The sequence below is a fragment of the Colobus angolensis genome, unplaced genomic scaffold, assembly GCF_000951035.1.
Source record: "Colobus angolensis palliatus isolate OR3802 unplaced genomic scaffold, Cang.pa_1.0 Scaffold241, whole genome shotgun sequence".
Lineage (NCBI taxonomy): Eukaryota > Metazoa > Chordata > Mammalia > Primates > Cercopithecidae > Colobus > Colobus angolensis.
Genome location: NW_012115611.1, coordinates 798,384 through 825,354, shown reverse-complemented (window position 1 = coordinate 825,354; position 26,971 = coordinate 798,384). Strand labels below are relative to the sequence as shown.

At 37.4% G+C, this 26,971-nt stretch overlaps 1 pseudogene; it reads left to right on the top strand.

The window, feature by feature from the left end:
- Positions 1-17,016: 17,016 nt before the first annotated feature.
- Positions 17,017-17,987, top strand: LOC105514326 (annotated as a pseudogene).
- Positions 17,988-26,971: the final 8,984 nt, after the last annotated feature.

Here is a 26,971-nt window from a genome sequence, read left to right as displayed (position 1 = left end):
AACAGAGCAGCAAAAGAAAGGCATCCACAGAGCAAGATGTGCCTTATTGTCCTCCCAACACATTCTCTGGGCTTCTCACTTTCCTGTCCATGAGAAGTTTTCATTGATTTGTCATTGAGTGCTCCCTGGAGTCCCATGAAAGCATGGAAAATGTGACCATATGTTTCAGCCGTGCCCTTGGTCGGGGAGCTGCTGACACCTTCATTGTCCAGCCTTCAAGATTCTTTAGTACATTTTATATCTTAGAGACAGAAGTTATTTTAAAGTGATTGACTGAAGCAGAGCTTCTGGAACTAGAACAGGTGTGATTTGCGTACACATCTGCTTGGTCATAAAATATTGGCAAGTGAGTGGGATATCCAGGTTCGCAGCTGCTTCCCAAAAGCTCTACATTGCATTTAGTACCCTTCTAAGACAGCAAGATCAGGGAATGAAATATTCTCCCATTGAAGACAACAAAAATTAAATCATCCATGTTCTGCTTACAATTTATCCCATATCCTGAATTTTTAACAGGATTAAGTCATCTAAATTCATTGATTCTAATTTATTCATTTCTTTAAACATGCTGGTTCTGTTTTCTTCTGGAACCCATAGGCAGGGATGTAAATATTTAACAAAATTAACAACTCGAACCACACATAAATATTCCCATTTGCTTTCATCATTCCCTTAGAATAAGCCTCTGAGGAATAAGTATAACATTTCTTCTTAAGGAGGAAGAGTATCGCCAGAGAAGGCGCACACGTGCACACACTTGGAAACAATGAGAAGTCCATGCTGTTGATACTTGTTTCTCTTTGCTCTTCAGTATGAAGATATGTTTTAATAAATATTGACCAGTTTTGAGGTGGGGTTCCAGGAATACTTTAGTATTGTATTCAGACAACCAGATCTTTGCATTTCAATAGTATTATATTAACACGTACTCAGAGAAAATACATTTTAGCTCCATTTCTATAATTTTCCTTACATATTTATATGCAAATATTTTATCAGGCCAGGAAACAAATTACCAAAAGAAAAATCACCATGACTTTTATACTGAGACGTAAGTTCTCCTCAGTTTCTCTCTCAACAAGGACAATATTTCCATTGAAATAGGTTGTTTATGGAAAGACTTCATACTCATTAGAAAATCACTCTTTGGATGTTATCTTCATATTTGGCACCTCCAAGAAAAGCCTACACATAAATCATTTGATTTTAAGTAGTTTAAGGCAAAGAAAATGACCTAGCTATCACCAAATTCCTCAAATGTTATTCTTTCCCTAGACTCACTATAAATGTTTGTTCCCCAGCTGTCAGCCGAATCCCCAGTGGCCTTCAAGAGGCTAAGTGAAATTACCAGGTGTTTCACATTGTAATTCCCTAGCAGTTTTGAAACATATATAAAGCACTGAGCACAGTAACGGATGTAAGTTAAGCCAATGAAACGTTGTGGACCAATGCCCAAACAGAACTATTGAAAGATAAGGCCCTCCTCTGCCCTCTCCCAAAGGCAACATAGTATTGTCGCCCAAGAGAAGCGGATGCCTTAAAGGATCACAGGTAAGAAGGTAGGAATATGAAGGCTAGGGAGAAGCTGTTATGCTCAGATCTCCATCTCAGACTTCAAATGGTTTTAGGATCAAGAAGCTGCTGAAGACTAAGAGTATCTTCTTTGGCGCTTCCCCCGAGGTCCAGTGAGTATTCTGACCAGGATTGTGTTAAGATTCACTGTCCAGGCTGTCACAAGAAAACTAACTGGGTCAGGTTGGCTACCAAATCAGGTGGCAATTATATCCCTCTCTCCCCAGCCAACTGAGAAGAGTCACCCTTCCCTTTATGTCCCCATTTCCATGTGCCCCTGTGGGTGATCATTTGCTTTTGACTAAGCCACTGATCCATGCCTGTTCACAGCTGCAATACACTTGGTGAGCCAGACTTTCTCAGTCATTACCTGGATCCAAGAATGTGTAGCCCTAAGCTTGGATTGCAGGACATTATGCCTAATGCATAGTTGGCCTTTGAAAACTCAAGTTCCTTTATAATCCAGTCCCTCTCCTATACTAACTTTGATATGATCAAAGTTTACCCACAAAAGCTCACATGACTCTCCACCAAACCGTCTGCTTTCACTATTTTCCCCCATTGACTTCCCGATTGATCCACCTGTCACAAATAAAGAGATTCTGTGGTCTTTCCATTTGAATCTAGAATATTCTTTATGATCATAAATTTCCACAATATTCATTCCAAAGGTTAAAAACAGCATGTTGCAAGGACATTGAACATAAACCCCTTTAAGTCACTTAGGCAGTACATTTAATGCCTTATCAAATGTTTTCCAATCCAGAGTCATTAGGCAAAACCGATGATGTTATGATCCTTCACAAAACTATGTCTGGCATTTGGGCCCACTGAGATAGTTATATCAGGCAGCTTAACCTCGAATAATAACTCAGGCTGTATCTGAAGCCCTGAATTCCCATGTGTGTGTTCTACTATTCTGGTAAATGCAACATGTCCAGCATCATCTTCTTTGGGAAAACTAAATGCAGAGCATATTTTTATCAGTTTTCTCTGCTTCCAGCTTCTTTTGCTCCATCCTTTCAATTATACCAACACATTTTAAATTTCCATAAAATATTCTTTCATCAAGTTATCCCACTGCTGAATATCTTCTAAAGCTTTCTGTTTCCTTCAGGGCAAAATACATAATTTCTCTAGCTAGGATGCTCTGTAATCTCTCTCTCCACTACATATCTCTGATTTCTCCCGAAAACCTATCTTACACTCTAGATTGCTTATTATTTCATTATTTTCACAACATGTTGAGCTAAGTCTCCATTTTAAGTCTTTGATCATGCAGCTCCCCTCACATAGAAATGCCTCTCCCTTCTTGTCCAGATAATTCTTGCTCTTTCTTTAAAAAGCAACTCATGTAACATAAGCCCAAGGGGGTCTCTTCCCGACCATTTCTGGGTCTTTTGACCTTCACCCACCTACACCCCTCATTTTGGCCATTTATATAGTATCATCCATTCTTATATACATGGTTATGTGTATAATTTATATTTTTAATTATATTGGTTGGTCCTAGAGAAGAGGTACTATTCCTTACATTTTTCCCCTTAACACTGAACATAGCAGGCACTTGACAAATACGTATAGAAGAATGAGCAAATTAGCCAATGTGCAGTTTGATTTTATATGAAGTAAAGAAATGGGAAGAAGTCAGATTAATAGTGATTCTTGTTGAACCCTAAATCTTCATTGCTGAATGTCCATGTTTAACTCCAAATCCTTAAACGTATTGTAAAAGCCAATCAAATATGAAATTACTCCACAGAAAAAATGTGAGAATAAAAGCATTACCAGCACCAGTTTCTGGCTAAAGGTCTGAAAAAGGCCCCTAACTTTGGCTTATATATCACAGTAATATTTCCTATATATTTTATACAGAAATTAGATTCAAGTAAATATAGAAAGTATATAATAAATTTGTATATTAAATTACTGTGAACAAAATAGAATGATGTGGGAACAACTGGATAATTTTGGAAAAAGACAGAGTCCATATTCATAGCATACACTATAATAAACTCCAAATGGATCATCTATTTCAATGAACTCATGACTTTCAGAGATTCTCTCTATATAAGAAGAAACATACATTAAACAATTGCAGGTGACCAAAATAAAAATTCTGGAAGCATGGCAGACAGATTATTTTGTTAAATGTATTTTCATGTCAAAAATATAGTTTCAGCAGGGCATGGCGGTTCATGCCTATAATCCCAGCACCTTGGGAGGCTGAGGTAGGCAGATTGCTTGAGGTCAGGAGTTCGAGACCAGCCTGGCCAACCGGTGAAACCCCGTCTCTACTAAAAATACAAAAAAAATAAAAATAAAATAACCTGGCGTAGTGGCGTACACCTGTAATCCCAGGTACTTGGGAGGCTGAGGCAGGGGAATTGCTTGAATCAGGGAGGTGGAGGTTGCAGTGAGCCAAGATCGCGCCACTGCACTCTAGCCTGGGTAACAGAGTGAGTGTCCACCTCTAAATAAATAAATGAAATGAAATAAAATAAAATAAAATGTTTCTAGTTTTTATGGGCAACAATTTCTAATTAAGTCATAAAATGTAAATGTGAAAATAGAAAGGTCAGAGAGATCTGTAAAACAGAAACCGTTTAAATTTTTTTCTAGTCATTTGAGAAATATCTAATAATATACAGCTTAATAAAAAAAACACTACATGTTTACTCTATACAAGGCCCTGTGCTATGACCATTCTCATTTAATCTTCTCAACAAATCTATCAATTAGATACTGTTATTTCCATTCAGGTTCCCCGGAAGAAACTGAAGCTAGAGAAGCTAAGTAACTTGCTCCAAGTCACACTGCCGGTAAGAGGCAGAACAAGAAATGGAGCCAGCCCTCCAACTGCACTGCTGGAACAATCAGCGGTGTCACACAGTTTCCTTTGTCCAGGCAGGTGGTAGTGATAATGATGTATGACATCATGATCCGTGATGATCCATGGTTGGAAAGTGAATCCTTGCTTAACTCAGAGGAACAGAGGACCATGTACATTTTCAAAACATTAAGTTTTGACTAGAATCTATTTTAACATCCTGGCTTTATTGTTCGTTTCAGTATCTCTATTACTTTATTCCACAGATCTAATGGACTTCCAACTACCTATGAAGAAATGGGTTAAGAACCAGTCTATAAAGAACTGGGTTAAGAAACAGAAAGCATCCTACTGATATCTCAATCCCTACTGAATGTGAGTTAAAAATAGCAGCTATGAAAACAAAATCCTCAAAAGTTCTGTTCTCTTTGATAAGGTGTAATACAATGAGCTTCTTCAAACCAACAGATTGGAAAGAAAATTTCAAGTATTCAAAGAATCATATTTGATGTTCAGTTGCCATATAAAGCTTACAGAAATGGAATCTTATATATATTAGAATGTGACCTTAGGGGAGATAATTTATTCAAGAATCTGTGTCTTCATCTACCAAGTAAAGAGACAGATGGTTTCTACTTACATCATTTATTCCTTTATATACTCACACATTTATTTCTTACATTTGCCTTAATTTGTAAAGAATTTTACATGATTGCATGATCTATGAATATTATTTACATATAAATGGTAATTTAATTATTAAATAATGTTATTTATTTTTATTCTCTACTTTTTATTTGGAAGAATTGCAAAGGTATAGGAAATTGAAAGAATCCTTCACTTAGATCCACCAGTTGCCAACATCTTCTCACATTGTTTTATCTCTTTGTATCCCTCTCTCTCACAGACATGTACACTTCATGACAAAACCACTTGAAAGTAAATTAAAGATATTATAACACCTCACCACTACTTACATCTCATGAAAATCTCAAGAACATTCTTTTACACAAACACAATACCATTATCATACCCAAGAAATTTAACATTGATACAATATTTTCTAATACACAGTCCATACTCAGATTTTCCTGATTATCTACAAAGATATCCCTTATAGCTGTGTTTTGTAATTCAAGATCCAATCAAGGTTCACACATGCCATTTAGTTTTTATGTCTCTTTATTCTTCTTAAACAGTGTCCTGCCTTTTTGTTCATTTCAGTGTTTCATGACATTGACATTTTTTTAAGAGTTCCGATCAATTGTCTTAGGAAATGTCCTACAATCTGGATCAGTCTGAGGGTCCTTGTCATTATTTTCTGGATATTCAATGTTCTATAATCTATTATTGCTGGTTTTTTTTTTTTATTTTCACATTGTCTCAAATTTAGCCAGTCAGGTGGTCATTCCCATGTTCTTCTGACATTTTCCCATTACTCTTTCAGCAATCCCTTGCTTTCTGGCACAAGATGTTTAATGTTAATCTAATGCAAGACCTGGAATCATTTAATACTTCAGGGAGTCCTGCCCTTTTGGTGGGAATAGTATTTGGAAACTAATATAACCTTGTTTGCAACGTATCACAGCATCTTGGCCCTTTCAGCGGACAGAGCTAGGAAAGAGAATTTATTAAAGTCATGAGTTCATTAAAATTGATGATCCATTTGGAGTTTATTTAAATGCATACTATGAATAAGGACTCTATTTTTTCCAAAATTATCCAGTTTTTCCAAAACCGTTTTATCTATCCTGTTCACAGTAATTTAATATACAAATTTATTATAAATTTACTTTCTATATTTAATTTCTGTATATACTGTTTTCTGTATATACTGTCTCTGTTTCTGAACTTTCTATCCTTTTTTTTTTTAAGACAGAGTCTTGCTCTGTCGCCAGGCTGGAGTGCAGTGGTGCAATCTCAGCTCACTGCAACCTCTGGTTCCCTGGTTCAAGCAATTCTCCTGCCTCAGCCTCCCGGGTAGCTGGAATTACAGGCACGCACCACCATGCCCAGCTAATTTTTGTATTTTTAGTAGAGACGAGGTTTCACCATGCTGGCCAGGATGGTCTCAATCTCTTGATCTCATGATCCGCCTGCCTCTGCCTCCCGAAGTTCTGGGATTACAGGTGTGAGCCACCGTGCCCAGCCCTGAACTTTCTGTTATTTACAATGGTCTATCTATTCATGTGCCAGTATGCTCTGTTTTTCAATTTAAGTAAACTTACTCAAAAAATATAAAATTACTAATAATTTATATTATACTTTTGCTACCAACTTTCAATCTGACGTTAAGACTGAACTGGTGAAAACTTGAATTTGTGAATTTGTGAAAACCAGCTATTACAGAAAGAAATATGTTTGGTCTGAGTAGTTCAGTGATTCTCAGGATGTGAGCCTAGGATTATCATTATCAAGAGTACCTGGAACTCTATGAGAACTGTAGAATCTTCTGCCCCACCCCAGGACTCCTGCATCAGAAACTACAAGGAGCTGGGGCCAAACAATCTGGGCTTCAACAAACCCTCTAGATGATTCCAATGCACATTCAAGTTTGAGATCCCTTAGTCTAGTTTCTCTTGACTTTTCTCTTCATTCAATTCTATGCCGTCTTTCAGTTCAAGCCTTGGTGTCCCTTTGTGGACACCCTTTATAAGAAGAGTCATTCCCTGAGTCAGGAGTTAAATGGCCATCTATATTCTTGATTGACCAGCAAATTTAAACATCTCCTCAATATCTTGGTAGTTTCATATATTGTATGTCCCACTCTCCCAAAGTAGATTTATAAATACTAAATTTCTCACACTTTCTTCTCCCTAGTAAGTGGGCAATGTGGCCCAGGTCATGCCAACTAGATGCATTCAAATGAGAACTACATGTGGAAAGGGAAGCCTGAAGCAATGACCACTTGGGATAGGACAGTGATGGGGATGTCCAGGACTTAGGGAGCTGTGGCAGAGCTTCTGTAGCTTGTCAATGCCAAGTGATTTTTAGTCATTTTTTAGATTCACCTAAGAATCAAATAAAAATAACTCCAAAGACTATAAGCATTAATCTGATAACTCAATCAAAATCGGAATAAACTGTCCTTCAGAACTTTTACAGCTCAGAGCCACTAAACTATGTGAAAGGTCTGAAGCAGCTAACTTGAACCACCTTGAGACCCATAGTCTCACCAAATGGTTGAGTATAGCTCCTGATTCCATTGTTCCCAACTGAGTAGCAAGCATCAAGTCTAGTTATTTGCCTCCAGTATCATATTCTTCTGATGATAGAAGCTTTAAATTATGTTTTAATATACATTTTGATAATTCTCACTGCTCCTATTTTTTAGAATCTTTACTCTGTATTTACTCTTTCCACATGAATATTTTAGCATTTTATTTTTAAATTTCAAATTGATATAAAAGTTGCTTAAATAATACAATCTGCCATATATACTTTATCCATAACAAAAATTACAGGTGCTTCAGTTAGCTCCTTCAGACCTTTTGCATATTTTAGTGGCTCTGAGCTGTCAAAGTTCTGAATGACAGATTATTTCTATTTTGATTGAGTTATCAAATTAATAGTTATAGTGTTTGGAAGTTTTTATCTGATTCTTAACTGAATCTAAAAAAATATTAAGAATTGAAAATATATCAAAATTAAAGATAATTTTTATTGATCAGACTACTCTAATTATTTCCATTTTTGTTAGATACCTTTCAACCTTCATCTACATGCACCTGCATTTTTTTTAATGTAGCATAATATACATACCTCCACTTTGCATTGTTTTCATTAAATGCATCAAAATTTTTCTCCACGTTGATATGTAATCTACATAATTGTCATTTGGAAAGATTGAAAATATTCTGAAATGTGTCAACATTTATTACATTCTTACCTATCACTAGTCACTAAATTTTGTTCCATGTTGTGTGTCCCACAACAACCTGATCTTCCCATGGCCCCACCCAAGATAATAATTTTTCTAAATGTGTCTATCAAACCCATCCATTTCTGTCTTTTTCCTACAAATATAAATGTATGCACTTCTGAGCTGAATTCAGCATTATTTTGCATATTTTGAAACTTTATCCCTATCCAGTATCAAAATGTATGTATTTCACTACAACTTAAATTTTTCACTCAAAATTGTGTTTTAAGGATCATCTGGGTGCTCTAGTCTCCTAATTTTCACTGCAATATGTCATCTACTATTTGAATATATCATAATTTATACATTATTTTACTTTGGTTGTTTATAATTTTTTGCTATTACAAATGCTATTATTATTCTTGTAAATACATCGTTGTGTGCTTGTATAGGAGTCTCTCTAAGGTATGAATGTAGAAATAGATTGATGATTCATAGGATATTGTATTTTTAATTTTCTAGTTATTGCCAGATTATTTTACAAGGTAGTTGTTCCATTGTATTCTCCCACCATAAGTTCTGGTACTCTACTAAGAGGTATCCTCTGACCTGTAATGGTTTGCCTATCTGATGGATATTTCATTTTGATTTTATATTGCAATTTCCTAATCACTAGGGGATTGAAGCCTCTTTTGTATACTTATTGGCTATTCAGGTTTCCTCTTCTGAAAATTGCATGTATTTTTTTCCCGTTTTTCTGTAGGACGGTATCAGGGTTTTCTGATTAATGTGAAGAAATTTACATATATTTAATTTTTCCCCCTCAGGGCCAGTCTGAGACAAACAAGTGTCTTTTTCATCTTCCTTAGCTATTGGTTGCAGATGTTTAGCACACTCTTTCACAGAAGATCTACCACGAGGAATCACTTTATCCTGAAGCCTCAGTTCCAGCTCCTCATCCCACACAGACCCAAGAATTTGTCACCTATTCACCATCTCCAATTTCCACTCTAAACAAATGTCTTCAGAACATTCTGGGCTTGCTTAACATTCTGGTTTTCTAATTCATCTTTTTGGCCCCTGTGAAAATGTCCTACTTTCTTCCAAGTTCAACTATGCCTCTCAATGGATACTTGTATTTTATCTAGCAAAGGGTCTCTCATGATACCTGATTTTCATTTTGCTGGAATTTCAAGTCCTGCCTTTTACATGTGTATCCCATAGTGTGGATATACCATAACATAATTAACTATGTTCCTGTTAATGCACACTTAGATTGTTTTTTTATTTTTTAGTATTAATAGAAACGCCTCAAGAATTCCAGTGAAGACATTATTGTGCCTATATAAAAATCTTTCAATTGCATGTATTTCCAGAAGTGGACTGGCTGTTTCAAAGGATAAGTGCACATTTAGTTTTCTCATCAAAAAGGATAAATTTACATTTCCAGGAACACTGAATGATAGTGACAGGGTTTTCATAACCTTAACAGTACTAAATCTTACCAATCTTTATCTGGCATTTCTATTAATATTATTATTATTTCTTCTTCTTCTTCCTCTTCCTTTTCTTCTGGATTGACTATTGATATGCTTTACTTGTATTTTTATTGTATTGTATGTATTTTATTGCTTTGACAAGGTACTTTTATTATCCAGGTATTAATCCTTTTCCATAATCTGATGGAAATATTTTCTTCCAATCTATTTTGTCTTTCAAATTTATCCATAATAAACACCTTTTTCATACAGAAATTTCAAATTTCTGTCACTTCAAATCTAACATTTTTACCTTTATTTCCTTTTACTCCCCAATATAATAGAAATATTACACTATATTTTCTTTTGAGTTTTTAAGCTTTAAAAACCAATCCAGAAGTTGATTTTGTGTGATATAAGGCAAATATCAAAGTTGTTTTCAAATCAATAATTGCCATAATATCATTTAACACTCTGTATTTCCCTCACTAGCTTGAAATTATATTCATATATATACACACATACACACACATTTATATATACATATATATCTATATATATATGAGTATGTGTGTATGTGTGTGTGCCTGCATGTTGTTACTGGCGGGTCTTTGTCCTTAGAGCTCCCAGGATGGTGGCGGGCCGCTCCCAAGATGGTGGCAAGCTTTTGTTCTCCGACCTGGAGTTCTTGGCCTCACAGAGTCCAAGGAATGGAACCTTGGGCCATGCAGTGAGTGTTATAACTCTATTAGAAGCCGTGGGTCATGGAAGAGAACCGTGAATTCCAGCGACTAGTGTTCAGCTCAATTAGGACAAACCAGGGCACTTAGCCACGCAGGAGCAGTGGTGAGCCTTTAGCCTGATCGGGAGCGGCAATGGGTGCCTCACTGGATCAGGAGCTCAATGGACATCCTGCTGGATCCCTACGAGTGGAAATCAGCTGACTGCGGCAGACAGCAGTGGTGGACGGTGAACGAAAGCTCAGCTCAAGCCGTAACACAGACCAGAAGAGTGTGCAGTTGCAAGATTTAATAGAGTGAAAACAGAACTCTCATACAATGGGAGGGGACCCAAAGGGGGTTGCCTCTCCCTGCTCGAATGCCTGAGTTTATATCCTGATCATTGTCCCTCCCCCTGTGCTCTCAGGTGATACATGATTTGACTATTTCTTTACTTCCTGCTTTTAGCCTAATTAGTATTTTAGTGAGCCCTCTTTCCTACCTGATTGGTTGGGTGTGAACTGAGTTACAAGCCCCCTGTTTAAAGGTAGGTGTGGTCACTTTCCCCAGCTAGGCTTAGGAATTCTTAGTTGGCCTAGGAAATCCAGCTAGTCCTATCTCTCAATGTGATATAAAATTTTTTACTCTGCTCATTTAATTGATTTACATTTTCCTAAGCCAATACCATGCTGTTTTGATTTTTGTGACTTTATAATATATTTTGATATCTTGTGACTGTGTTTTGATTGTGGTAAAACCCCAATCAAAAGAGGTGCCTCCTTTCAAAATTCTGTTGACTATTATTGAGCATGAGATTTTAGAATCATTATCTGGTCAAGATCCTCCCAAAAGGATTTCATTTTCTTATTTTCTAAACAGACACACAATTCCTTAACCAAATTGGATGCTTGAAGGATTCTTTATGATTCAATTAGAAGTCCTAAAAGTTGAGTCCTCAGGAAGAAATAAAAAGTAATAACAACAAAACATCCACCATGATCACTTTTCTTTCAAAGGCTTAATAAACATTATCTAATTTCTTCCTTTAAACAATCCTGCTAGGGATGTTTTAACAAACTCATTTTAAGAGTGAAGAAACTGAACTTGGGGGAGCTTTATCAGCTGAGAGACTACCCAGCTAGAAGGGCAGTGAAGCAGGGATTACAACTGACCCTGAAGCTAAAATACTTAACCTCTAGTTTCTCTTCTCTCAAGAGCAGCGGTTCCCAAAGTGCTGTCCCTGGACCAGCAGCCACAGAATCACCTGAGAATATGTTAGAAATGCAAATTCCCTGGCCCACCTGGACCTACCACATCAGAAACTTTGGGAATGAGATCCAGCAATCAGTGTTGTACAAGCCGTTTAGGTGTTCTGATGCAGGCAAAGCTTGAGAACCACTGATCTAGAATCCAAAGACCAAGGAGTAATAAGAGGGTGCAAGAAATACTGCATGGAAAAAAAATAAAAAATAAACACAGAAAAGAACAGCACTCACCGAAATGAATGAGAAGAAATGCTACATTCGGGGTTTATTAAATGACTACTGTGCTGGCAATAACAGCCACTACATGGCTTTATAAGAAATAAAACAGAAAGTGCTTAGCTGAAAGGGGTCCTTTATTCTTTTCAGATCAGAACAACTGAGAAACCATTGAACCAGAGTGTATAAAAATCTAAGATCTTTCATCCCATTTCTCTGAGACTTATAATCAGTAACACATTAGCAACTCTTGGCTAATACACAAATGCCTGTCCATATGAATTTTGATCTCCTTCACAACCCAGACCATAAACAGGTCTGAGCACCTGAGTGTGGAAGAAGCTTGGAAAACTCCTGAGAAGAAGAAAACATCCTGAGACATCACAGAAAACAAAAGGAGATTGTCGAGAAAGAGCAGCATACAATAGCAGTGCATACAATAGCAGTGCAGCTGGAAGGCTGAGGAGATGGGGTGAGGGCCAAGGAAATAAGGAAAGACTGCCAGGGTGGACACTGGGGAGGCTGGGCCAGCAGCACCATCTGGGGTGGTGAGGTGAGCCATATGCCCTGTGCATTTGGGGCCTACCACAGCCGTCGCCTCTGTGATTAAAAGAGGAAAATAAATACTTTTTTATTACTGTTTTTGAATTGGATACATTTACCATTATTTTCAGTAACATACAGTTTGTCCAAATTTCATTTAGTGAAATTAGTGCATCAAACCATCTGGATTTGCCCATGCAAAGAGGACTTAGCGGGTTCAGGTGTTGGGCTCTTTGTAGGAATTACCTATTAATTAAGTGATTAAAAATAATTAGCCTTTCAGTTGGGTATCCTGTCAAGATTAGGGATAAATTCTTGGAGAAAACTGATTGTGAAAGGCACAGGCTTGGATTGAATGCATTTAAAATAGTCCTTGGGTCTTTCATTGGGTAGTGAGATGCCTTCTTGGCTTGGAAAAATTCAGCCCACAAGATTTTCAAAATCACTCTATGAACAGGAAGACTGTTACTGTCGCAGATCTTCACCATCCTCTTGGAATTTAAAGCAGCATTTTCAAGGTTTATTATTTGTATTGGTTTTAATAGGATTCTTTTATGAACCTTTTTAATGAGGAGTGTTCAATTATTGCTTCCTGAAAACATTGCTATGATATCAGATTCCATGCTGTGAGGCCTCGTTTGGTTAATGTGTATGTGATCTGAATGGAAAACAAAAGAACTATTAAATAGCCATTTCTTTCCCTTACTGCATCAAGCTTTCTTTCTGTTAATCTTGGTGAATGGTGGATGTATGCAAACTCTCCATCTTTCTAGTTTGGGAAAGCCACCAGATTTAAAAAGAAAATGTACTTAAGTGTAAAAATCCATATAATGTGATGTTTATCAGATAAGGCCTTTTTCAGACTAAAACCTTCTCTCTTTCTTTTAACAAATCAGAAAGGACTAGGAAGAAGTTTCCTAAGCCTGTGAGATGATTAATTAGAGAGGGCACCCCGGCAAAGCTCAAAAATGCGAAAACAAATGTGCACGTTTAATATGTAAAGCTCAATCTGGAGTTTAAAACTGGATGCAACAACTTGAAGTATGTGCCTCAAGGCATGGCTCAAATACTCTGCTGAAGAATCTAATAACCCTGAAGAAAGAAACTCAAATTGTTAATCCACTTTTAATCACCAATCAGGAGAACTTTTGCGAATAGTTGATAAAACAGACCAGCATGTGACTTGAGTTGAAAGTGTTACATGCCTTTTATGCATCTTTAATCACAACTATGAAAGCTCTCATGAGCTCATGTACTAGTAGATAATATTTCAATTTTAAGAATGATAACTAGGAATGTTCAAAACGGAATTAGGAGGTTCTAGAATAAGGCCATCCTTGGCATAATGGTTGGAGCAGGGAGAACACATTTATCCTGACAAAATCAAAACTACTGTCATCCACCCTGATAATGCAATGCATAATAATCAAACTTTGAACTTTTATGTAGATGGAAGCATATTAACCCCTTGTCACCCAAATATGTGCTACTTGCTACCAAACAACTTCCTATATAACATAAAGTGCACTCACAGTTCATTAACTTCAACGGAGGCCTTTGGTGTTTCAGTCTTATATATGCTAGCACCATCCTGTGAGAGAATGACGTAACAGAAATTAAAGAACAAATAATATTTTCTTTGAACAAAGACTATACAGGAATTATATCTGAAATAGGCATATTGATGTGAATAAACTGTTTCAAGTTCTGAAATGGCAAAGCACCATGCGTCAGCCATAAAGAAGTAGTTTGTGGGGAGTGAGAAGAGGGTTCAGGTGTTAAACTTCTTGTAAGAATTAATTAATTAAGTGACCAAAGATAATTAGTTGGGTATCCTGTCAACATTAGGGATAAGTTCTTAGAGCAAACTGACTGTCAAAAGCACAGGCTTGGATTGAATGCATTTAAAATCATCACTGGGTCTTTCATTTGGTAGTGAGGTACCTGCTTGGCTTAGAACAGTTCAGCCCACAAGATTGAGGCAGCCTGATACGTGTCACCTCCATCCTGATTCCTTACTTCCACTCACCTGCCCCATCCCCATTCTTTTTTTTTTTTTTTTTGAGACAGAGTTTCGCTCTTGTGGCCAGGCTGAAGTGTGCAATGGCGTAATCTCGGCTCACTGCAACCTCCACCTCCCGGGTTCACTGCAACCTCCACCTCTCGAGTTCAAATGATTCTCTTGCCTCAGCCTCCCAAGTAGCTGTTCAAGGTTCAAGTGCCCACAAACATGCCCAGCTAATTTTTGTATTTTTAGTAGAGATGGGGTTTCACCATGTTGGCCAGGCTGGTCTCAAACTCCTGACCTCAGGTGATCCGCCCATCTTGGTCTCCCAAAGTGCTGGGATTACATGCGTGAGCCACCGCGCCTGGCCCATACCCATTCTTTGATCCTAACAGTCGTCATCTTCTCAGTCGAAGGTAAAGTGCTATACCAATTCAACCTCAAGGTGTCTCCTAGCCTCGCTACCTCCTTCCAACTAGGGTGCCACCCTCCCTCTGTATAGAATTTCTGGCTCTAGCGTAATATAAATGGCAAGTATTATTGGGTTTTTTGCTATTGTTATTGTTATTATGATTATTATTGTAATTGTTCCCTGATGGGGTTGAAGAATCTCAATACTTCCCATTGTAGCTCTCTCCCTCCTACTGAGCTGGAAATAACAACCTCATTATACCAACTTTTTATTAATCACCAAAGGGATTCTTTGGTATGGGGATATTTTTTTTAAAATATATTTTATAACAGCCTGATGATTTGGTTAATATGATTATCCTACTTAAATTGCAGGAGAGGGATCTCATGCCATGTACTCTCCTACCATTAAAACCAAGTTAGAATTTATATGCCCTAAGTTTATTGCTAGTAGTCAAGACAACTATAAAATAAAAAAACACTGCCAGCCAAAAAATACTTATTCTGGAGTAAGGCAAATTTATATCAATAAACTTTCCTTATTAGTTTGCCAGAATTTGCACCTGAGCACTCATTCTTCAGCTACTAGACAATTCTATTGCCATTGAAAAGCCTACACAGGAAGGGAAATGCTCCATCCTCAAGAATATGGCCCAGTTTAACCAACCTTTATTGAACACATACCAGTAAAAAGGTACCAAGCCCATGGATGTGCATTTTTTTCAAAGACTAACAAAGCTTATCTCTGCTCTTAAAAACTTTCCAAGAGGGCCTCATGTTTTCATTTTTCCCAGTATTGGAGCAAGTCCCTCAAATTACTCACCCAGTCTGTTAACACCTGGTACAAGCACCCTTTCAGGTAAATAAGCTAATTGATTCCTATGATCCACCCATCAGCCTCTAGGACATTGATCTTTATCATATTCAAATCCCTGAGCTCATCCTTTATTTTTCCCATTCTGTCTAGTAACAATAGGAGCAACCAGCCAATCTCATTATACTCATTAGTTTGCCAAAAATGTTAGAAAGTATCACATAAACAGTCATTCAGATCTTTACTTCCTATAAGTGGTTAAGAGTATCAAATGGTGCTATTTTGTATATCACTATTACCAGAGCACAACATGTACTATCAATGCTCTTTTTACTACTGGAAATAGAGTTATGAGCATCTCTAAATCCAATTACATTAGAGAGCCAATTCCAAAACCCCAGAACCAATTCAGAAAGCTCATTCTTAAGATGCCGTTCCTCTAGACTCCATACCAAAATGTGTATTAGATGCCATACAAAATATGTATTAGACTCCATACAAAATGTGTCCAGAGAACAGAACCACTAGTGTGTGTGTTGGAGGTGGGGGAGAGAGAGAGATTTATTATAAAGAATTGGCTCATGAAGTATGAGGGATGACAGGTCCTAAGATCTGCAAGCTAGGAGAGTCAGCAGGCTCAGAGAGAGCTGATGGTATAGCTCCAGTCCAAGTGTGAGGCCCAAGAAGCAAGAGAGCTGATGGTGTAAGTTTTGCTCTCAGTCCAAGTCCAAAGGCAGGAGGAGATGGATGTCCTAACTCAAAGGAAGTCAAGCAGAGAGAGTGAATTCTTCCTTACTCAGCCTTCTGTTTCTATTCAATGTTCAACTGATTGGATGAGGCCTGGGGACATTGTGCAGGGCAATCGGCTATACTCAGTTTACTAATTCAAATGTTAATCTTATCTAGAAATACTCTCACACACACCCACAGAAAAAATGTTTAACCAAATTATCTGGGCTCCCTGTAACACAAAATCAACCATTACAAAAGATTCAGCCACATTAGTTTACAGTTTATCAATTCTACTATCTCTGTGTTCTATTCTGTGAAGAGCAGTTGAGCAGAAATTCCCCCAAATGTTAATATTACAAAAAAAAACAAAGTTTTAGATTGAAACACAATTAAATCAAGCAATAGTTTTGGATGCCAAATATGCAAGATGCATATTGGCACCAACAGTTCTTCCATGCTGATGCAATTATATAAAAATCATAAACGTAGGCTTTCGGCTCCTCCCATTCTACAGACAGTCACATCTTGTGCAGTGCCAGCCATGTCCCTGAGACACGAAGGTTGAAGTGAAGGCCAGTGTAAATGGATTTGGCCTTACTGGGTGCCTGGTCACTAGGACTAGTTTTAACTCTAGCAAAGTGGTTATTGTCACCATCAATGACCTCTTCATTGACCTCAACTACATGGTCCACATGTTCCAGTATGATTCCACCCATGGCAAGTTCCACGCACCATCAAGGCTGAGAATGGGAAGCTTGTCATCAATGACAATCCCATTACCATCTTCCAGGAGCAAGATCCCATCCAAATCAAACAGGGGGATACCAGTACTGATTATGTTGTAGAATCCACAAGCACCATCACTACCTTGGAAAAGCCTAGGGCTCACTTAGAGAGGTCATGATTTCTGCCCCTTTTGCTGATGCCCCATGTTTGTGATGGGTGTGAATCATGAGAAAAACAAAAACAACTTCACAATCATCAGTAATGCTTCCTGTTCCACCTACTGTTTAGCACCCCCAGCCAAGGTCATCCATGACAACTTTGGCATCATAGAGGGATTCATGACCATAGTCCATGCCATCACTGCCACCCAGAAGACGAAGACAGCCCCTCTGGAAACTGGGATGACAGCTATGGAGCTCTACAGAACATCATCCCTGCAATTAACTAGTGCTGCCAAGGCAAGGTCATCCCACACTGAATGAGAAGCTCATTGGCATGACCTTCTGTGTCCCCACTGCCAACATGTTGGTTGTGGACCTGACCTGCCATCTAAAGAAACCTGCCAGATATGGTAACACCAAGGAGGTAATGAAGGAGGCATGGAAGGGTCCCCTCAAAAGCATGGTGGGGCTACACTGAGCACCAAGTTGTCTCCTCCAACTTTAACAGTGACATTGACCCTTCCACCTTCAACGCTGGGGTTGGCATTATCCTCCACAATCACTCTGTCAAGCCCATATTCTGGTATGACAATGAATTTGGCTACAACAATAGGGTGGTAGACTTTATGGTACACATGGCCTCCAAGGAGTAAGAGTCCCCTAAACCATCAGCCCCTGTGAGAACACAACAAGAAAACAGAGGCCCTCAGCTGCAGGCAAGTCCGTGCCACACTGTCCTAGACCATCATCCCCAGTGAGAAAACAACAGGAAAAGAGGCCCTCGGCTGCTAGCAAGTCCCTGCCACATTCTGTCCCTGACATGCTGAGACTCTCCCTTCAACACCGTTTCCACGCCAGACCCCTGAAGAATGGGAGAAGCCTAGGGAGCCCCACCTTGTCACGTACCATCAATAAAGTTCCCTGTACTCAACAAAAGAAAAAAATCATAAATATAGTGGCATTTTACCTTCAGTCTGAGGTTTTACATCCTTCCTGTTTAACTATATATCTACTCAAATAACACACTGAGGTAGCTTCAATATATGCCCTTTCCAGGAAGTCTATACTGTCCAGTTTTGCTCCAGATACGTTTTCTTATGACTGATTCTTTCTCACTGTTCTACAAACTCTTTGAGTTCCTCACTCAATTTTAATCACTTTTAGATAGGTATTCAATATCCTAAACAGAGATGGGCAAACACTAAATGCAAAAGTAAATAAATAAGTAGTTTTATGACTTTGATGTATATTAAGTGTGTATAGATACTAGTTTTTTACTTCTAGCATGAAACATCTATCTCATTGCTTTACAGACATGGCTTATGTGTATCCTGCCCTAAAATTGGCTCTCCAGTTATTTTTATAGATTTCTTATCTCCAACCAGATAGTAAATTCCTCAAATGTCAGGGATCATAACCTTCTCTTCTTTTGAATGGTGTTTATAAGCAAAAATGTAACTGCTCAATAAAAGTTAGGTGAATCATACACCTTTGTATTCTTGGTTGAATAAATGAAAGAATAAATGACTGCCAAACCCTCTGATGTCTCTGTTGTATCTGATCTTCTAAGGGAGAGATGGGATAGGGCATCTCATCTCTAGGAATAAATAAGTTGCTCCACATACAGAAGCTGAAACAAAAATCGATATTGAAAAATTTACATTTCGAAACAGTGTAAATAACAGTGTTCTTGGAAATGGTGTTCTTTAAAATGCTATGTTATTCAAATCAACTTTCGGTTATTCAGGAGCTAATTATTCAAGGGTTGTAACCCAAGAATTCAATACTTATCCAAGTGGCCTCTTACCGAAGGTGATCAAACACAAGGTCTCTAGAAAGATGCCACCTTTGTAACCCTCTTGAAAAAAATTATTTGAAGACAAACAGAAGAAGAGACATAATTAACAACTCAGGAACAGAAAAGTCAGCATAAAAGAATAGGCAGTGAACACGGAGACCAATTAAAATCAGATATCCAAATAATTGCAAATCTAGTTATATAACTAGAGGTAAATGTCAAAAAGAAAGGTTTCTTAATGAAACAAAGTCTTAGTTATAAAATAGATCTAAATCCCAAGATCTGATTAACAAGACAAGTAATAAGGGAAGAATAGAAGCCCTCTTGAATAAAGAGGTTTCAAAATAAACTATTTCACTCTTCATTTTGATAATTACAGAAAATATTACTAATTGTTTAAGAACGTTTACAAATAACCACATATAAAATAAAATCAGCATGTATAACTTCTAAAAGATTTAAGAAAATTAAAGAAAGTAGTTGATTTGTATTTGCTTATCAAATACATTTTGAGCAGCCTCTGTTTATTGGCACTGCTCCAGTTCGTGTTTATACACAGTGATTTGCAACCTAGAGACCCAAGGGGTTGATAATGTCTCTTAAAGTGAGTCTAAAAACAACTCAGAAAAAAATATGTTGTTTATAAGAAATAGTCATAAAACAAAACCAAAAGACTAAAAAGTTAAAAGTTTATTCAACGACCCATGAGACCTTGAAGGAGGGGCCCGCAGCTCTGACCAGCCTGCTGGGTTGTAGATTTTCTGGAGGACCCAGCCCTGCCCATTCTCCAGCGTCGCCTTGAGTATCTCTTCCAATTAGTCATAAGGCTTAACTCCAGGTACTCTTAAGGATGTAGCACATTCCCTGGGAAGTACATTCTTGTTTATCAGAGTGACTGGAGGTCACTATTAACATTTAACGGGTTGAGCTAGCATGGTGAAGAAACTACCTTCATTCCACACAACTTTAGAATATACCACTAAATATTCATGTAAGTTTGAACATTTCTTCCAAACTTATTACCTGAATGTGATTATATTTTTATATTTAAGAAATAATTTTTGCAATGTTTTAATATAAATGACTTCTGTGTTAATCAAGGGAAGTGGTATTTCATTTTATTCAGAAAATTACCAAATATTTGCTCCTCATGTAGGAATATCATGTCATCAATAGCAACCTAACTCATGAAATGTGAGTTACCAAGCAACATAACTATGCTGTATTTCATTCATAATGATTTGATGTTTGGATTACAAACATCTAACAACTTCATTATACCTTCTAGAATATTTGTGGTCAAGAATTCACAAATTAAAAAACTCTTATCAACTTACAATATATTTATTGACTTTTGTTTCTTTATTGTATTCCAGTTAAGGCATTATATTGATTTTATTTTTTTTTGAAATGATGAAAGTAAGTATATGTAAATTTCATTTCAGGATAGTAAAAGGGGTACTGTATAATACTTGTTATAAATAGATTTCACATTGGCTTCCCTTAAAATATTCCAAAATGCCAAACATTTTCCCAGCTCAGGGTTTCCATAGAGGTAAAATTCACTGCCCTCCACCCTTACTTCAAATCCTAAAGATCTCAAAACCCTTACTTCCCTGTCTGGAGGCTGACCTCTTTGGCTTTTTACCTCAGCTGTCCCATCATGGACAAAATGTCACCTCTGCTGAGAAGCCTTCCCTACCTCTTCTAGCAATTGTGTTTCCTCTGTAGCCTTCCGTATTTTCACTTTCTTTCAAGTTTTTTCAGAACTCTTGAATAATTTTACAACCCTTGAATAATTAGCTCCTGAATAACCGAAAGTTGATTTGAATAACATAGCATTTTAAAGAACACCATTTCCAAGAACACTGTTATTTACACTGTTTCGAAATGTAAATTTTTCAAAATCGATTTTTGTTTCAGCTTCTGTATGTGGAGCAACTTATTTATTCCTAGAGATGAGATGCCCTATCCCATCTCTCCCTTAGAAGATCAGATACAACAGAGACATCAGAGGGTTTGGCAGTCATTTATTCTTTCATTTATTCAACCAAGAATACAAAGGTGTATGATTCACCTAACTTTTATTGAGCAGTTACATTTTTGCTTATAAACACCATTCAAAAGAAGATTTTCAAGTTTCTTTCAGAACTCTTACCACCAATGCTAATTATTATTATGCTCATTTATATACTTAATATCCATTTCCCCCAATAAAAGCAAAACCAAGTATTTTTCATTATTCACCACTGTATAGCCAGAGTCTAGCACATGGCCTAAAACATGATGAGAGATCAATAATAATTGGTCGATTGAATGAAAGCTGATAGAAATTCAATGAAAAGATGGAAAATGGAAAAAATTTCTCAATTATATAGGATGAATCTAAACACAGCTCCCAATCTTGGAGGAAACCAGTAGGCAATAAATAAGTGCAAAATCTGAATATGATTAATAAGATTGCTTTCAGAGACAAACACTACATTTTTTAAAAAAATACATGTATTTATTTAATAACTTCAACTTATTTTACATTCATAGGGTACATGTGCAGTTTTATTACCTGGGTATTTTGCATGATGCTGAAGCTTGGTATACAATTGATACCATCACCCAGGTACAGAGCGTAGTTCCCAATAGTTAGTTTTTCAACACATATACCCCTTCCTCCCTCCTCCTTCTAGTAATCCCAATGTGTATTGTTGCTGTCTTTATGTCCACGAGTGTTTAGTTTCCACTTACATGTGAGAACATGCAGTGTTTGGTTTTCCCTTCCTACATTGATTCACCTAGGATAATGGCCTCCAGCTTCATCTATGTTGCAGCAAAGGGCATGATTTCATTCTTTTTATGGCTGTATAGTATTCCATGGTATATATGTACCACATTTTCTTCATCCAGTCTGTTTATGGGCACTTAAGTTGTTTGCATGTCTTTGTTATCACAAATAGTGCTGTGATTAACATACAAGTGCATGTGACATTTGGTAGAACAATTTATTTTTCTTTGGATATATAACCAGTAATGGGATTACTGGGTTGATTGGTAACTCTGTTTTAAGTTATTTGAGAAATCTCGTAAGTACTTTCCACAGTCATTGAACTAATGTGCATCCCACCAATAGTGTATAAGCATTCCCTTGCTCCACAGCTTTGCCAGCATCTATTGTTTTTTGACTTTTTAATAATTGCAAACAACCATGGCACATGTTTACCTATGTAACAAACCTCCATGTCCTGCACACGTATCCTGGAACTTAAAATTATATTTCAAAAAATTAAATTAAATTAAATTAAAAGGCTACATTGTAAATTGCAACAGAAGGAACTAAGAAGTCTAGAGAGGAAGGTGTGGTGTCTACACTGATTTTTAACATCAGCAGAACTTCATCATCTGAGGAAAGCCTGGAGGATTTGAGGAAAGGCCGAAGGATTTGAATCTTGGTCTTTATGATTCCTGTGGTAATAACAGGAAAAGACATAGTATAGAGGACCCCTAGTTCCAGTGACAGACATAAATATTGGTTGATGATGTATTCTTGAAGTCTGTTTTCCTGCAATGATACATAATAAGTGAGTGTGCTCTACAGAGGATTCAAGACAAAGGTACAAACAACCATGGAAATGTGGGGATATAAACAGTATGCTCTTTGAGATTACTGAGTTGGCATCACAAGTACCCTTCTAAGTGATCAGTCACTAGCAATTGAAGTCAAAGAGTGTGTCGAGCTGTCGAAATTTACTTTTGCAATTGGGTGAATATTCCACTAACTTTCGTTTCTTGGTTGCAAATAATAAAACCCACTTAATTCAAAAAGGACGAAGGACAAGTAAAAGGTACAAAATGTTATGATGACCCTGAGGTTTGCCATGGAATCAAGGGCCTATCAATGGCATTAGCAAAGTCTAGGAACATCAGAGGAAACCCATCCAAAACCAAGACAATGGCTCTTCTGGTCTCCCTTTCACACTCTTGCTCTCATTCTGTCCATCTATGTGGTCTCCTCACTTTGTCTATCAGCATGTGTTTTTCAAGTAGAATGATTTCTATTCCTTTGGATATATACCCAGCATGTTGGCTTCCTATTCTCTTTCTTTGAAACCAATGTGACTCAAAATGACCACCACAATTGAAAATTCCCTCCTCTCTTCAGAAATTTGTGTTACTCAACTAAGACAACTGAATAAATCAACTAGGATTTCTGAATTTCAACTCCAAATTCCTGGAAACAAGACTAAATTGACTCATCATATTCAGAAGTTTACCTCTAGTCTGATTGGCTATGGCCCCAGAGGAAGAGTTGTATGTACTGTTGTTAGGCCTGCCCATGTGAGTAGGTAGTGACAGTTCAGCTCTAAGGGAAGGAGGGTTGTGACTGGGCATATGCCCTAAAAATGCATCTACTAGGCTGGAGTTTTTAAAGTAGAAGACTATAAAGTTAGAGAATAGATCAATCTTGTGTTCATTTTTATGAAGAAAGCCTGGGTGTAATTAAAGGAAAAGCTCCCAAACCATTTCTAGAAAACTCCAAATGGTCCAAAGAAAGAAAAAGGAAAGGAAAGGAAAAAAGATTTCTACATCTCCTTTTCTACTATTGACTTTTTTACAAGTAGTCAGCTGAGTTCACCTAGAAAACCTTTTGCATTACTCAATGTCTGAAAATAGCAGCAGAGAAGAACTTTTCAAACTAAGAGACTTCTCCAGTCTCTGAAAGGTATTTCTCAAAGAATTTGTTATCAGTTTCTGCTTCTGATGAGCAGTTAGACTGTTACCTTGACACTGATTCTGGGAAGTTGTGCCAATTAGAATTCTTTCATATCTTTATATCTACTGTCTACATATTTTAGTTGAGAATTAATCAGATAAGCTCTTGGAATTAAAATACGGTCCACAGCATGAGAAAAGATTATTTCCTCATTATCTGTGGATGATATCTCTCCCTCAATAAGTTAGTAGGTTTTCTGAAATGAGATACAGCTTCCAACTTTTGCCCACATTTCTGAAAGCTAGAAAAACACGTTAGTAGCTAAATCCATATGTTATCTGTAGAGGTGAGACCAGGAAATTGTGTGGAATAATGTGGCAATTTATATCAGCTTCAGCCAAAAGTAACTTGTAAAATAAGGTGAGGGGGGAAGAAAAGAACTGATAAGCATGGACAATAAAAAAAATTATATAGCATATTTTTTAGTCCTAATTTTGTAGCTATCACAACTTTTATAATTAAGTCAAACAAAATTCTTCTATTGGAAAACTTTTTTTTGAACAATTCTTGTGGTTACAAATGTTTTCTTAGAAATAAGCCTGCAACTTCCACCCCTAGGTTCTAACACAAGCATCTGTACAATCATTGCATTGAACAAGATAAGACTCCAAAAGTGCAACAGAAAATAAATTTATTTTTACGGCCACTGCCATTAAAGCTTGCTCTGAGGAGCTGGTTCTTTTCTTTTCATGCCCCTGTGAACACTTGGAAAGTCCCTATGACTTTTTTCTTTATACTTGTATGATATATGTATGTTTTTCCCCACCTGGCACTTTTGCTCCCAGTCACTCACCAGGCTACCTCTGCCACCTCCAGGTTGAGGATAGAGAGAGAGTGGAGGCAAAGATCAAGAAAGATTTCATTTTCATTGGTACTGTCATGGCAATATAAGTTTGATGCTGTCTGATCTTAGCAGAAATTTAAAGTTGGGCTTTCTTTCAAGCCCCTTGATATCCCACCATCGTTGGATTCTTACAAGTACTTCCCTTGACATCCCAGACTCCTTCTTATGTGACACTCTGGGGCAAGATCCAAGACGTGTGACCTTATCCAGCCCAGAGGAGATAACCATGCACCCTTAGCTAGACTAACTCTAAAGGAGCAAGTACCAATGGTCTGGTCAAATGGCATTAAGATCCCAGTGTCTGAACAGGTTAGTGCCACTGTATCTACCTCTTTTCTCACCACAGTCACAGTCAGATAACCACAGTCTTTAGCCACGTAGATATATTTTTTTAATAAGCCAGACAGCAACTTTAAGAAAAGCAGGTCTAGCTCTCAACAGTGGTTCAGTCCACTAAAACCTCTTTCCCTGAACTTAGAAAGAGAAAAAAAGTACCTTCTTTATTCCTACCACACATGATTGGGGACAGCCAAAACACCCTAAGGGCCCTCTCCAAAAAAAATCATCTTCAGGACTCCAGGTGAACCCATCTATTCCTCTGAAGAGGAAGAGTTGCTAATGGTTGCCTGACTGGATTTTGAATACCCCCTTGGAAGTCTTTCATGATGTTTTAACGCGTCACTCTCAAATGCAGAGTAGCTGGCTGCCCACACTTGGGGTGTGCAGTGGAAAGTGAAGCTGATTTAGTGTCATTTTAAATTGTGCTACCTGTGGGAGCACAGACAACATGGATAATGCTTCTTCCACAGGAAAGCCTTTTCCACAGGAAAGCCTTTCAAAGGCCCTTTGAAATGATGTTCAAGGCTCTTTAGAGTTTTCAGGTACTTCCAATCCATTATAGTGTTTGAAACTCCTCTGTAAGGTAGGAAGGATGGGTACTAAATGAGGCCCACAAAGAAGTAGAACTTACTTGTTCAGTGCTCTATACTATAAAATTCTGACCATGAATCCAGTGCCCAACCATGAGCTGAAAAAATTGTAAAGCAAGCAGAATTGTTTGATAAAATAGAATTAAAAGCCCAATTATTGAAGAAGATACCATCAGACTGTGAAGAGCCCTTGGAAAACAACCACCACCTCTCTAATGATTCCTACTGGGAAGTCCAGGTATGTGTATTTTGAATAAGCTTTCCCGGTGATTTTTTTCTGATATGTATGCTTCCTTTCTCTCTCTTTCCATTTCCTTCATCTCTACCATGCCCATTCTGCTACCTCCCCAAGAATAACTGCCCTGATAGGTCTGAGAAAACAGTGGTAGTGAATTAAGACAGTTAACCAAAAACCAGTTGACACAAAACAGTATCTGTAACCCAGAAACAACTAGTTGTTTGTATACACAGCCCACACTCACCTGCCAACCTCTCAACTTTGCCAATCTATTAAGTTGAAGATGTGTAGCGAATTCAAGAATGGAGAAGCAAAAACAGGAAAAAAGGGCCAGAGTCCATGCTATGGCCATTTATCATGATACACTTAACTAGCAAGCACTTCTTAAGTTATTTCCTCAACTCCTAAACTCCACCAAAGATAAAGAGGTAGCTGCCTATGACCTTTCTCCTGTCCTTATATTTAATTTCCTTCGGTTTTTCTCTTTCAAATTTTTTTTCCTGCCAAGTTGCAGCATTAAAAGAGATTGAGGAAAGCAATCCTAGGAAATAATTTAGGTGTAAACAATTATGTTTGACTTAGGGATTCCTTGACACACAAATCTTAACTCTTTCAGAATATTCAGAACACATAGTGATTGTAGCAAAAGACCTAGAGAAAGAATAAGAAAGAGGAGTTTAATTTGGTGTGTGTGCAATAGACAGAATATATCAAGTTATAGGAGAGGATAGGTAAAAGATAATGATGTCAGTAATTATGCAATAAATACATAAGAATTTGGTACCTGGAAATGCAACGATGCCCAAACAAAAAATCTAAACTATGAGCCATTGGTTCTGGGACTGGGCAACAAGAAGAAACTCAAAGGGCCTAGGGAGTTTGTTGGTGGGAGTTTGAAGAGGGTAAAAAAAAAAAAGTGTCATGGGAAGTTTGACAACACTGACACCTGTGGTCATGTGGAAAATAGAAAGGATGCCTAATGAATTCAGGAATCTCTTCTGGGGAGATTGCCCCGCAGAAGGTAGAAGGAGCCAACTTGCTTCTAGATGCCTATGACCACAGA